The 12227-nt window shown below is 36.8% G+C and overlaps 1 protein-coding gene and 1 non-coding gene across 4 annotated transcripts in view; one reads left to right on the top strand and one right to left on the bottom strand.

Annotated features, from left to right (window-relative positions):
• Positions 1-12227, bottom strand: part of WDR70 (WD repeat domain 70) — a 360510-nt gene that overhangs the window by 104110 nt on the left and 244173 nt on the right. The gene's annotated exons all lie outside the window — the stretch shown is intronic.
• LOC112627166 lies at positions 11871-11974 on the top strand. The gene has a single exon (XR_003120035.1). It is a non-coding gene; the product is annotated as a U6 spliceosomal RNA (small nuclear RNA).

The raw sequence follows: 12227 nt of genomic DNA, 5'->3' as shown, positions 1-12227 counted from the left end.
TTCTATAATCTTGATTTACTATCTCAGTAATAAAATATACAACGCATATAGTATAGAATAAATTATTTCCTTCAATGTATATGGGCTTGACATGTTATTTTCCTTAAGGGAAACAGATATAAAATTTAGAAGTACTTCTAATCTAGTCAATTTAAGAGATAGTATTTGGAAATACAGTGAAGGGGAAAAACTTCTGGTAGTCACTCCTTGCCTAATTACAGCCATGGGTCACTAAACAATGAGAATAAGTTCTGAGAAATGTGTTCATTAGATGATTTCCTCATTATGTGAACATCACAGAGTGTACTTATACAAACACAGATGGTAAGGCGTATATGGAATAGCCTATTGCTCCTAGGCTACAAATCTGTACAGAATATTACTATACTGACTACTACAGGCAACTGTAACACCATGGTCAATATTTGTGTATCTAAACACATGTACACACAGAAAAGGTACAGTAAAAACATGGTATAAAAAGTAAAAAATGGTATCCCTGTATAGGGCACTTACCATGAATGGTACTTGCTGGACTAGAAATTGCTGTAGGTGAGTGAGTGACTGAGTAGTTAGTGAATGTGAAGGTCTAGGACATTACTGTACACTATTGTACACTTTATAAACACAGGAAGCTCAGGCTATATTAAAATTATTAAAAGTGTTTTTCTTTCTTCAATAATAAATTAACTGTAGCATACTGTAACTTTTTGAGTATATAAACTTTTAAATTTTTAAAACTTTTGACTCTTGTAATAACACATAAAACACACATTGTATAGCTACACAAAATATTTTCTTTCTTTATATCCTTATTCTGTAAACGTTTTTCTATTAAAAATTTTTAACTTTTAAAACTCTTTTGTTAAAAACTAAGAGACAAACGCACATGTTAGCCTAGACCTACACAGGGTCAGGATCATCAATATGAGTGTCTTCCACCATAATATATTGTCCCACTGAAAGGTATTCAGAGGTAATAACAGACATGGAATTGTCATCTCCTATGATAACAACGCCTTCTTCTGGAATATTTCCTGAAGAACCTGAGGATGTTTTACAGTCAACTACTTTTTTAAATAAGTAGAAGTAGACTCTAAAATACACTAAAAGTATAGTATAGTAAATACATAAACCAGTAAGTCATTTATTATCAAGTATTTTGTACCATGCATAACTGTATCTGCTCTAGTGGTAGCATAATAGGCTTGTTTATACCAGCATCACCACAAACACATGAGTAACACATTGTGCTGTAATGTTAAGATGGCTACGACATCACCAAGTGATATAAATTTTTCAGTTACATAATAATCTTACAGGAGCACCACTGCATACACAGACTGTCATTAACTGAAATGTTGTTATGTGGTACACGACTGTACTTGAGTCTAAACTGACCTCTCTTCTTCAACTTGTATTCCATTTTGATCCTTCTTAACTGTAATAGGGGGACCAGGACATTATCTTTGCAGTATGTCCCCTCTGCCTCTACTGGCTCTCCGCCCCACTCACCCGGCTCTGCTGGTACTCTGTGGGTGCACAGATAAGAAGTAGGATTTTTCTATATGAGCCAGATCCTCCAACAGACAATTTCGCCTGTGATAATATATATTCCCTGGAACATGTATTTGGAACAACCTGTAGAGGAGAATGAGCCCTCTAGAGTCACTCCCTTGCTGATGGCCCTTCACTTAGGCTGGATGAATGGGATCCCACACACTGAGAAGCCCTAGAGATGTTGGTTAAAAGTACAGACCCTGGAGCCAGACTGCCTAGAGTCAAATCCCAGACCTACCTGCCTCTTACTGTACGTCCTTAGGTAAATTACTGAATCTTAGTTAACTCATCCTTAAAATAGGGATAAAAATACTAATCTCAAATAACTCTAAAATGAGCAAGTACATTGAAAGCATTAACAACAATTCCTGGTACACAGTGGGTAGACAATGTTAGCAGTTATTAAAATAATTATTATTACTACTATCACTACTGCTGTTATCACCACTATTGTTACTAACAATGAGGTAAATAGCAGTGAGAAGGAGGTGAATTATCTGGTCAGGCTTTATATGTCAAATTACAATAAAGCTAACTGCCTTCATTGGGCAAACTCTGTTGATTTCGTTCTATAACATATTAACAAGACTATGAAGGTTGGCAAGATGGCTAACTAGAGACGCCTGGCATTTGTCCCCCCAGACCAAAAAGGACCAAGGCCACAAAGAAACAACTAAGATTTGATTTGAGTGTTGAAGGGAGAGTGCTGGAGTGCAGCAAGGGAGTGAAAATGCATCTGTAATGACAGGAGGGCAGCATGGAAGCACATAGCCTCTATAACCCCATCTCCCCAACCTGGATGAGACCTGCCTGGTGTCGGAGGGAACTTTCCATCATGGGAAAAAGGTAAGCAGAAAATCACCATCAACCCCCATTGCCACCACAAATGCCTAAGTCCTTACAACAGAAGAATCCCATGGTCCTTGCAAGCTCTCAGCTCCATTTGGAGAAATGCCGGGAATTCACGCAGTTTCACTGCTCCAGATTAGGAGCACAAGGTGCACCCTCTCCCCTGTGAGACAAGCTACTGCAGCACAGTGCCATCTTGTGACCTGAGGCACCTCCGGAATGCTCCTTGCTCACGGAGCCAGTAGCCACTGCACTTCTCCAGCACTGGGGTTTCATATTCATTATGCCAAGTCCATACATTATATATGAATGCCACAACCCCAGCTGTACAGAGTATGGGCCCAGGATTGGCTGTGACTATGGTCCTACACAGCAGGTAACCAACTCCTGGGGCCACACTCCCAATTGGACTAAAAGCCTACCAGTCCTGCCTAGGACAAATCCATCCACTGCATGACCTCTGCCATGTGGGAGAGGCCTACAAGTCTGCAAGCAGCTGACATAGCCCTGGGCCAGCGGAGTGGCTAAGTGCCCACACTCAGGGATCCGGAAACAGCCCCACACTTCCCTCTTCCCTCCCCAGACATGACCTGCCCAACTCCCCTACATCCTCAACAAGCGCCTGAGAAACAATGCTGTAGGCCACCCCTGGTGGAAATATTGCAGACTGATGAAACAGCCATGAGCCTAAATACATGGCTGAGAAACAGTCCTATGAGCCGTCCCCAGCAGACATGCCTTAGTCTAGCCAAGCAACCACAAGCATGCCTGTGTTCCTGGCTACAGTAACATCCCTGTGGCCACAACCCCAGTGAGCCAGACTCCAAGCTGCTTGACCCACTGTGTGCATGAACAAATGCCCAACCTAAGAGACAGTCCAGTGAGCCCAACCCTGGCAAAGCTGCACTACTGTCACCACAAACTCTCTCAGCCTAGGCCACTGAGAAACTCTCAAATGCCCCCAGTATGGATTACAGTTGAAGAAATTTTATGAAGACTACACTACTGTGTCCACCTAGAATCAAAGCCAATGCACTCCATCAAATCAACAACCCAAGATCTATTCATATGAGTAAGTCTTTCCTTATGACACCTAGTGAATAAAATTGGAAGAGGCGACTGGTCCACTAGATTGATAGAAATTAACACAGAGACACAAGAACAATGAAAAAGCAAGGAAACATGTCACTTCCAAAGGAAAACATAATTCTCCAGTAACAGACCACAATCATAAGGAAATACATGAAATGCCAGAAGAATTCAAAATAATAATCTTAAGGAAACTGAGTGAGATACAAGAGAATACAGATAGACAATTCAACAAAATCAGGAAAACAACTTATGATATAAGTAATAAATTTAACAGAGGTAGATTATCACAAAAAAGAACTAAAAAGAAATCCTAGAGCTGAGAATTAAATGAAGGAAATAGAAAATACAATTGAGAGCTTCAACAACAGACTATACCAAATGGAGAAAAAAATGTGTGAACTCCAAGACAGATCTTTGAAATAATACAAGCAGTGGCAAAAATGAATTGAAAAGGAAAGTCTAAAGGATTTATGAGACACCATTAAGCAAGCAAATATTCACACTGTGGGCATTCCAGAAGGAAAAAAGAAGGGTAAAGGTGAGGAAATCATATTTAATGAAATAATAGCAGAAAATTTCCCAAGTCTTGGGAAAGAGATGGGCATTTAGGTCCAGGGAGATCAAAGAAACCCAAACAGATTCAATCCAAATAGGTCCTCTCTGGAGCCCAACCTAGTCAAATTGTTGTAAGTAAAAGACAAAGAATTCCAAAAGCATTCAAGAGAAAAGACTCAAGGCATAAATAAGGGAATCTCCATTAGGCTAACGCAGATATCTCAGAAGAAAGCTTACAGGCCAGGAGAGAATGGGATGATATATTCAAAGTACTGAAAGCGAGGGTGGGGAAACCCTGCTAGCTAAAAGTATTATACTCCACAAAGCTATCCTCCGGAAATGAAGGAGAAATAAAATCTTCCAATAGAGAAGCAAAAACTAAAGGAATTTATCACCACTAGTTCAGTCTTATAAGACATGTTCAAGGGAGTCTTACATCTGGAAGTGAAAAGATAATAACTACCATCATGAAAACAAGTATAACTATAAAACTCACTGGCAGAGCTGATACAAAAGGAAGAAGAGAAAATAATCAATCCTTATCACTACAGAAAACCGCCTAACCATAAAAATAATAAGTAAGGGAATAAGGAACAAAAGATATGCAAAATAACCAGAAAATCAATAAAATGAAAGGAGTAAGTCCTCAACTATCAATAATCTTGAATGTAAGTGGATTAAATTCCCTCATTTAAAACATATACACTATCTGAACGAATGAAAAATCAAGACCCAAACATATTCTCCCTACAAGAATCTCACCTCAGCTGTAAATACACACTTAAACTGAAAGATATTTCATGCAAATGAAAATCAAGTGAGCAGGAGTAGCTACGCTTATGTCAGGAGACAAAAAAGTACACTATATAATAACAAAAGGATCAATTCAGCAAGAGAATATAACAACTGTAAATACATTTGCATCCAACACAGGAGCACCCAGATATATAAAGCAAACACTATTAGATCTAAAGGGAGAAATGGACTTCAATACATAGTGGGGAACACTTCAATACATAGTGGGAAACTTCAACACCCCACTCTCAGCACTGGACAGGTCATGTAGGCAGAAAAATCAACAAAGGAACACAAATTTAAACTGCACCACAGGCCAGAAATGGAGGCTTATGCCTCTAAACCCAACACTTTGAGAGGCCAAGGCAGAGGATCAGTTGAGGCCAGGAATTTGAGACAACCCTGGGCAACATAGTGAAACCCCGTCTCCACAAAAAATAAAAAATAAGCTGGCTGTGGTGTCATGTGCCTGTAGTCCTAACTACTAAGGAGGCTGAGGAAGGAGGACTGCTTGAGCCCAGGAATTTGAGGCTGCAGTGAACTATGATCATGCCACTGCACTCCAGCCAAGGTGACAGAGTGAGACCTTGTTTATACACAAACTGTACCATAGATCTAAAAGACATTTACAGAATATTTCACCTAACAATTTCATTCTTTTCAGCCGCACATGGAACTCTCTCCAGGATTGACCATATGTTAGGACACAAAACAAGTCTCAATAAATTTTTAAAAATCGAGATATGAGGTATCTTATCTTGCCACAATGAAATAAAACTAGACATAACAAGAGGAACATTCAAAACTATACAAATACATGGAAACTAAACAAAATGCCTCTAAGCAACCAATAGGTTAAACTTGAAATTAAGAATGAAATTTTAAAATTTCTTGAAACAAATGGAAATAGAAACATAATGTACCAAAGCTTATGGCACACAGTAAAAGCAGTATTAAGAGGCAAGTTTATAGTAATAAATGCCTATGCCAAAAAAATAGAAAGACTTCAAATTAAAAAAACTAACAATTCACCTCAAAGAACTAGAAAATGAAGAGACAAAAAAAAAAAAAAAAACCAAACCCCAAATTAGTAAAATAAATAAACAGTATCAGAGCATAAATAAACAAAATTGAGACTGAGGCCTGGCGTGGTAGCTCATGCCTGTAATCCTAGCACTTTGGGAGGCCAAGGCAGGAGGATCATTTGAGCTCCCAAGTTTGAGACCAACCTGGGTAACATGGTGAAACTTCATCTCTACAAAAAAATCAAAAATTAGCCAGGCGTGGTGGCACATGCCTGTAGTCCCAGCTACTCAAGTGGCAGAGGCAGGATGATCACCTGAGCCCAGGAAGCTGAGACTACAATAAGCCAAGATGCAGCCACCGCACTCCAGCCTGGACAACAGAGTGAGACCCTGTCTCCAAAAAAAAAAAAAAAAAAAACTAAAATAATACAAAAGATCAAACAAAAAGTTAGTTCTTTGAAAAGATAAACAAAATCAACAAACCATTAGTGAAACTTGGAAAGAAAGAAAAAAAGAAGAGACTCAAATTTGAAAAAATCATAAACAGAAGAGGATATGTCACAATGGACACAATAGAAATACAAAGGATCATTAGAGAGTACTATGAACAACAATATGCCAATGAATTTGAAATTTTAGAGGAAATGAATAAATTCCTGGACACATACAACCTATAAAGACTGAACCCGGAAGAAAAATAAAATCTGAATAGACCAATTACAAGTCATGAGAGAGAATCAGTAGTAAAGTCTTCCAATAACAAAAAAGTCCAGGACCAGATGGCTTTACTGCTGAATTCTACCAAACCTTTAAAGAAGAATTAATACCAATTTTTTCCAAACTATCCCAGAAAATAAAAGAGGAGGGAATTCTTCCTAATTCATTCTATAAGGCCAGCATAACCCTGATACCAAAACTAGATAAGGATACAAGAAGAAGAAGCAGAAAACTACAGCCAGTATCCCTGATGAACACTGTTGCAAAAATCCTCACCAAAATACTAACAAGCCGAGTTCTAACAACACATCAGTAAGAGGATACATCATAATCAAGTGGGGTTTATCTCAGGAATGCAAGGATGTCTCAACATATGCAAATCAATAAACATCACACATATCCACAGAAAGAAGGACAAAAACCGTAAGATGTAGAAATAGCTTTTGATAAAATTCAACATCCCTTCATGATAAAAACTCTTAATAAATTAAGTATAGAAGGAATGTACCTAAACATAATAATGGCCAAATATGACAAACCCACAACTGACATCTTACTGAACAAGAAAAAGCTTTCAGCTAAGAACTGGAACAAGACAAAGATGCCCAATCTCAGTACTCTTATTCAATATACTAATGGAAGTCCTAACCAGAGCAATTAGGCAGCAGATATATAAAAGGCATCCAAATTGGAAAGGGAGAAGTCAAAATGTCCCTGTTTGCAGATGACATGATCTTAATATATGGAAAAACCTAAAGACTTTACTACCAAAAAAAAACAAAACAAAACAAAAAAAAACCCTTAGAACTGATAACAGAATTCAGTAAATTTGTAGGGTACAAAATTAAATCAGTAGCATTTTTATACATGAATAATGAACTACTCATCCAACAGGGGATTAACATCCAGAATATACAAAGAACTCAACAGAAAAACCAACAAATAAAAACAAATCCAATTAAAATATGGGCAGGCTGGGCACAGTGGCTCACGCCTGTAATTCCAGCACTTCAGGAGGCTGAGGCAGGCAGATCACCTGAGGTCAGGAGTTCGAGACCAGCCTGGCCAACAAGGTGAAACCACATCTCTACTAAAAATACAAAAAAAAACTAGCCAGGCATGGTGGCAGGCACCTGTAATCCCAACTACTCAGGAGGCTGAGGCAGAATTGCTTGAACCCAGGAGGCGAAGGTCGTAGTGAGCTGAGATCACACCGCTGCACTCCAGCCTAAGTGACAGAGCGAGACTCCGTTTCAAGAAAACAATAAAAATAAAAACAACAACAAAAAATGTGGGCAAATGATCTGAACAGATAGAAAATGACATACATATGGTCGACATGTATATGAAAAAATATCACCACCACTAATCATCAGGGAAATGCAAATCAAAACTATAAAAAGATAACATCTCATTCCAGTTAGAATAACTATTATCAAAAAGAAAAAAGTAATAATAAATGCTGACAAGGATGTGGAGAAAAGGGAACTCATACACTACTGGTGGGAATGCAAATTTGTATAACCATTATGGAGAACAGTTCCTCAAAAACTACAAATGGAACTACCAGATGATACAGCAAGGCTCCTACTAAGTATACATTTTCTGGGGCTCAGACAACAATATCCCAAAATGAAAGTATCAGAAGCAGCCTTGAAGCAAACATTTTTCTCTTTCTCCCACCCTCCTGTCTCTCTGTCCCATTCTCCCCAGAGGCTAGCCATAGAAACTAGAATCCCTGGCCCCCAAGGTGGATCATAGAAACCAGAACCCCTATTCCTCAAAGCTAGTCATAAATCCTATAAACAGTACTCCAATCTTACCTCTGGTTTTCATTGGAAAAACTGACCACAAAGGAATTATCTGACCTATGTTGTTTGTCTGTAGGTTGTAACAGTCCTGTTCTAGAGAGGGTCTTGTCCCATACCCGGAAGGAAGGAATGCATACTCAGAGAACCCAAAAAGAATCTAGACAGATGGCCCTCCTGAGTTTCCCCAGTCTATTAGTATTAGATCACCCGTTTTTGTCCAATCATATTTCTACATGACTGTCCATACTTTGTTGAACCTTTTCCCTGTATCTTTTGATAATTTCCCCTGTATCTTTTGATCTTCATTCCAAAGTCTTCTGTGTATATACGATGAATAAATCTGTATGCCTTTTCTCTAATTAATCTGCGTTTTGAGAGTTGATTTTTCAGCAAAACATCAGGGAATCAAGGGAAAGCTCTCCCTTATCCCCTACAGTATCCAAAGTAAGGAAAATCAGTATGTCAAAAAGATACCTGCACTCCCATGTTTATTGCTGCCCTAATCACAATTGCCAAGATATAGAATCAACCTAGGTGTCCAATAATAAATAGATGAAGAAAATGTGATATAGATGCACTATGGAATACTATTCGGTCATAAAAGAGAATGAAATCCTGCCATTCACAGTAACATGGATGGAAGTGGAAGATAAGTGAAATAAGCTGCAAACAGAAAGTTAAACACCCCATGTTCTCATTCATGTGAGAGAAAAATAGTTGATCTCATAGAAGTAAAAAGTAAAACAGAATACTAGAGGCTGAAAAGAGTAGAGGGAAGGGAGGGTTAGGAAGAGATTTGTTAACAGATGCACAAAATTGGAGCTAGATAGGAGAAATAAGTTCTAGTGTTCTCTCCCACAGCAGAATGACTACAGTTAACAATAAATATTATATACTTTCAAATAGCTGGAACGAGGATACTGAAAATTCCCAACACAAAGAAATAATAAATGTTTGAGATGATGGATGTTACTTACCATGATTTGATCACTATACATCATATGTATCAAATATATCAATATAACAGTGAAGTGACGGAAAGGATGAATTCATCACTATGTATGCCATGGATATGTACAATTATTACTTGTCAATTAAAAAATTAATTTTAAAACGGCCATGAATATGAATAACTGAATAAATAAATGTACACTTAACTGATCTTCAACCAAGTACCAGGGACTGTGCTGTGTACTTACACAAAGGTTATCTTATTTGAACTTTATAACTAGGTAAAGATTAAGTTTATTGTTCAGATGAGGAAACTGAAGTTTGTGATGCAAAATACTATTTTTATCATACCAGAACCACCCCTGGAGAACCTGAAGATCATAAAAAGATAAGCCATATTGTGCTAATCTGGAATATTCATAATAGCTGCTATTAACTTGATCTCTATGAAACAGTATAAAAGTTCCAAATAATTTAAACCAGATAACTTTTAGAACACAATCTACTTGTCTATTTAATATTATCAGTTTTATATTCTAAGTATTAACTGTGCATACATTGATTTTCACAACAAAGATTTATATTATTTGGAAGTAGTATCTGTACCTTTTCTTTAAAATTCTGAAAGCGTCCAGTTTACTACTTGGTAAATAACGGATTTTATATGTTTGAGGATAATAATGAAAACTGCAATCACCAATATTTAGAACACACTCTCTGAATTCCAGGAATTCAGTTATAAAGGACTCTGGGAATAATATGCAACCCCTTTAATAGTACAGTGAAGGAAAGGATGAATTCAGCTGTATCAAGACAAACTTTAGATGTTAGTTAAAGGAAATGACACTAAATAGCAGTGAATCTCATAGTGAGAAAGGTATATTTTTGAAATTTCCTTCAATTCTTTCAGTTCGACCAAGCAGAAAGTCTTGATTTAGCATTGATTGGTCTTTAATACCTCCATAACTTTTGCCTATATCCCTTTTTAACATAGAAAAATCTAAGACAGAAAACTGGCAGGTAACAGTATCTAGCTAGTATCTGGCTAATGATTGTTTTATTTTCAGAATTTGCTATGCTCTTTTTAGAGTCACATTGCTTTTTTACATTTTTGATAGTGTTAGAATGTTTCTTTTTTAAATGGGGGAATGAGGAATGATTACTTAAGAGGTATGGGGTGTTTTTATGGGGTGATGAAACTTTTGAAACTAGAGAATTGGTGGTTGCAACATTGTGAATACACTAAATACCAATGATTGTTTGCTTTAAATGATTAATGTCTAAAGTTAATCTCAAATTTTTTAATTATTTGGAATAAATAAATCCATTTCTAACAATTTAAAAAATGTGGTGATGTATACATATGACAAAAATTATAAAAGTATGCAAATAAGTGAATTTTGGGAAATAGACTTACCTCGAGAAATTGGACTGGAATGGTATAGATGAGATGTCTAGAGGTAGACTGTAAGAAGCTGATGGGTAGAGCCTTGCAAACTAATTTTGGTAGCTTTTCAAGATACCAACAATCTGGTAAATTTTAGCCTCAGGTGATTTCTAGTGGCATACCAGATGTCTTCAAGGGCTTAGGCAAAAATCCTGAGGCAAATAAAACATCTTCTACATCCATCTGCTTTCTGTTCTAAATCTCTGCAGCCCCTCTTCCTCTCCATCACCATTCAAGTGTACCCTGTGTTCATGATGACCTCTGCTCATTCAACACCCTAAATCATTTTTTCTGTTTTCAATTCTTTAGTCCAACTTCTGTTTTCAAAGTGTAGGCTTTAGCTATGTTTGAAAAGGGTTAATATTAGCCTTGCCTATCTCACAAGGCTTCTGAAAAGATCAAATTATATTTGAGGCATGCTTTAGAAGTGGTTTTCAAATTCTGAATTCTTACTCATTAGTGGGTCCTAATATCAATGTAATAGGTTATGATCAGTACTTTAAATATGGAACAAATTGGGATACAAAAAAATGGAGTGCACACTGCAATAGGAATTGCTATGGTTAACTCCTTTTTCAGTTTCATATATGCCTGTGTGTCTGTGCAAAGATATGTGTATAGTCAGTCACAATATAAAATGCTAATTTTCTGCGATTAAAAAAATACAGCTTTATAAGACAAGTATAATAGGTCTTTTCTGCTATATTTTCAAATAGAAAGCATATAAAAACTGTTTTTCAGAATAAAACAGGGTTACTACCTGACAAATGCAGTGATTGGCTCCTTAGCCACCTGCCCCATGAGCATCAATGCAGCATCAGTGTTTACTACCCAGGTTAAAACCTTGATGGCAAAAAACAACAAAGCAGCAAAAAAAACAAAACAAACAAAAACAGACTACTCAGTGAAAACACCACTCAATGAGAATAGTCCTTTCTGTAATTAACTATAAAAAATTGGGGAAGTAACTTTAAAATTATATCTGAATTAACATTTGATCCTTGCATAACTTTGTAGGCTAAAGCTGAAAGCCATAAAAACTGATAAAGAACAAAACTGGTAAACACTGTGTTCACGGCAGCATATATACTATAATTGGAATGATACAAAGAAGATTACTATGGCCCCTGCGCAAGGATGACATGCAAATTTGTGAAGCATTCCACATTTTTAAGATAGTTTTGTATCATTTTGCGGACTATTACCGGTTTAAATCTCTGCTTTAAAAAAAAAAAAAACACACACACACACACACACACAAAAACCTGGTAAATATTTTAAAATATTCTAAAAGGTTGAGGTTTAACAGAATCTTGCAAAGCTCTTTATTTTGGAACTAACATATTATAATAAACATTTCTGAACAGTTTTAAGAAATTTGATAAATTACTATGGCTTGGGTAATTAGTAGAAGAAAAAACAAAA

This window comes from Theropithecus gelada, chromosome 6, assembly GCF_003255815.1.
Source record: "Theropithecus gelada isolate Dixy chromosome 6, Tgel_1.0, whole genome shotgun sequence".
Taxonomy (NCBI): domain Eukaryota; kingdom Metazoa; phylum Chordata; class Mammalia; order Primates; family Cercopithecidae; genus Theropithecus; species Theropithecus gelada.
This window is presented reverse-complemented; position numbering and strand designations above follow the sequence as displayed.